Source organism: Dendrobates tinctorius, unplaced genomic scaffold (genome assembly GCF_039654945.1).
Source record: "Dendrobates tinctorius isolate UK_male_01 unplaced genomic scaffold, ASM3965494v1 ptg000150l, whole genome shotgun sequence".
In the NCBI taxonomy this organism is placed as follows: domain Eukaryota; kingdom Metazoa; phylum Chordata; class Amphibia; order Anura; family Dendrobatidae; genus Dendrobates; species Dendrobates tinctorius.
In genome coordinates this window covers 7,087,996-7,090,901 of record NW_027361817.1, presented here as the reverse complement: position 1 = coordinate 7,090,901, position 2,906 = coordinate 7,087,996, and the positions used below count along the sequence as shown (strand labels likewise).

Below are 2,906 nucleotides of genomic sequence, written 5' to 3'. Positions count from 1 at the left end.
CTTTATTGACAACAATATAAATTTAAAAACATGTAAAAACAAAAAGGGAATACAATCCCCCTGTTGGTCCTGATCAATACAATAATGAATTGAGTCTCATGCATATATCACCAGCATAAATAAAGGAACAAAAAAAGGAAAAACATGTTTATGTTTATCATGTTTATCCTTTCTAAATATCTTGAATGATAATTCGTTCAATATCCATCTGACCCACACTATCTCATCCTCTACAGTGAATTTCCTGGATCTTAGTATTACCTGTCGTGACGGTGCCTTGTCCACTTGTCTTTATCGGAAGCCCACCGCTACTAACAGCTTATTTGAATATGGAAGTTTTCATCCTCTGCATACCAGGAACGGAGTCCCGGTGGGGCAATTTTTGAGGGTCAGGAGAAACTGTACAAATGATCTGAACTTCCGGAGGGAAGCACGTGAACTAACAGAAAGACTCAAGAGGAGGAATTATCTGAAGAAGTCTATATCTCGGGCCTTTCAGAGGGCTAATTTACAGTCACAGGCATCCTTGCTGACATCAACTAAAAGGATTACAGACAACAATGTCCGGTTTATTACCAATTTCAATACACACTGGACACAGGTGAGACAGATTCTACAGAAACATTGGCCTATTTTAACTACGGACCTACAGACCTCTCAGGTTGTGAGTCGACAACCGCTTGTCACCGCTAAGAGAGCACCTAACTTGAAGGACATGCTCACTAACAGTCATTATAAGAGACCTACTGTTAGATTAAATAGAGGGATTGTCCTTCGAGGTTCCTTCCCATGTGGGGACTGTAATATTTGTCCCTTTATGAACCCCACTCGGGATAATTTCTGTAACCCCATTGATCAAGTGCGACACAGGTTGAAATCATACATCAACTGTAAAACGACCCATGTTATTTATGCCATCATATGTCCCTGTCCACAGATCTATGTGGGTCAGACCTCACAAGAATTATGTCGTAGAATTCAGAGACACATCTCTTCAATTAATACTGCTTCAGTGGATGTCCGCAAAGGTAAGACTCTTACCTCGGTGGCTTCTCATTTTTTAAGTAAACATTCAGGGAGTTATCATAACATGTATGTTCTAGGTTTGGAACATGTAAGGTCATCGGACAGGGGGGGACCTGTGGAAAGAAAATTATTACAGGCTGAATCACGATGGATCTTTCTGTTAAATTCCACGGCACCTTTGGGTATTAATGAAGATCTTCTTTTTACAGGCTTTCTTGGATGACTCCTTGTCTTTTTCCAATATCCCCTTGGACATCTCCATTGATGGATTCCTTGGTTTCTTCTTTCCTCAATGAATTGCCCCACCTACATGCAATTTGATCAAGCTATGGACTACATGGATAAAGTCTCGATATCTTCTTATTGGACTTTTAAAATGTATTGATAATTGCTAAAGTTTTCCTTATTGCATCTATGGATTTTGACTAGCTTTTCAGCTTGTTTTGCATTAATTTTTTACATGTTCACATCATATTCCCCTTGTGTGGCGTTTCTGGTTGTGATTTACAATTCCATCTTAGGTGTTCTGTAAGTGTTGCATGTGTTTAATATACCACATTTAACACTTGCATGTGTTATTTTTTTCACATTGAGTGTTTTATCTGCACGCATGCATCACATTGGATTCATATGGTTATAGTAGCCTAGCGTCTTTTGGGTCGGGGGTGTGGGGGTCATTTAGGTATGTTTGCCATTTGGGAGTGGGCTGTCAGTGGTGCGGGCTGTTTCAGGAGAGCAGTGTGGTGCAGTCTCCCTGGTAATCCCCTCTTTGGTTATTGATTGACCATGCACTATCTTCTCATTTTGGAGATTGATCCACTCTAGGGACTATTTTTCTTGTCCTAGTATTATGAAGAGAGGATAATATTTTTCAAGCACCATCTCATCCTTTAATATCCTTTAATGTGTATTATCCATATCTGGTTACTGTGGCTCTTCATATATAAACCTTATTGAGGACATGGGTGAGCATCATTTATATTGACTTGTCTGACCTTAAATAAAATGACTATATTTGTTATCTATAGTCCTTGTTTTAACCCCTTAACGACCAGGGGTATTTTTGGTTTTACATTTTCATTTTTCCCTCCCCTTATTCCAGAGCCATAACTTTTTTAGTTTTCCGTTTATATGGCCTTGTGAGGGCTTATTTTTTGCGGGACGAGTTGTAGTTTTAAATGACATCTTTGGTTTTACCATATCATGTACTCGAAAACGGGAAAAAAATTCCAAGTGCGGTGAAATTGCAAAAAAAGTGCAATCCCACACTTGTTTTTTGCTTGGCTTTTTTGTTAGGTTCACTAGATGCTAAATCTGACCTGCCATTATGATTCTTCAGGTCATTACGAGTTCATAGACACCAAACATGTCTATGTCCTCTTTTATCTAAGTGGTGAAAAAAAATTCCAAAGTTTGCTAAAAAAAAAAAAAAAAAAAAAATTTGTGCAATTTTCCGAGACCCGTAGCGTCTCCATTTTTCGTGATCTGGGGTCGGGTGAGGGCTTATTTTTTCCGTGCCGGACTGACGTTTTTAATGATACCACTTTTGTGCAGATATGTTCTTTTGATCGCCCGTTATTGCATTTTAATGCAATGTCTTGGTGACCAAAAAAACGTAATTCTGGCGTTTTGAATTTTTTTGTCGCTACGCCGTTTAGCGATCGGGTTAATGCTTTTTTTATTGATAGATCGGGCGATTCTGAACACGGCGATATTTAATATGTGTATGTGGGATTTTTTTTTTACTGTTTTATTTTGATTGGGGCGAAAGGGCGGTGATTTGAACTTTTACGTTTTTTTAATTTTTTTTATTTTTAAACATTTTTTTTTTACTTTTGGCATGCTTCAATAGCTAGAAGCTTGCGCAACCCTATCGGCTC

General features: G+C 38.4%; 1 long non-coding RNA gene across 1 annotated transcript; it reads left to right on the top strand.

Annotated features, from left to right (window-relative positions):
• Positions 1-936: 936 nt before the first annotated feature.
• Positions 937-1,594, top strand: LOC141049818 (uncharacterized). Its single transcript, XR_012220447.1, has 2 exons — positions 937-1,028; positions 1,236-1,594. It is a non-coding gene; the product is annotated as an uncharacterized lncRNA (long non-coding RNA).
• Positions 1,595-2,906: the final 1,312 nt, after the last annotated feature.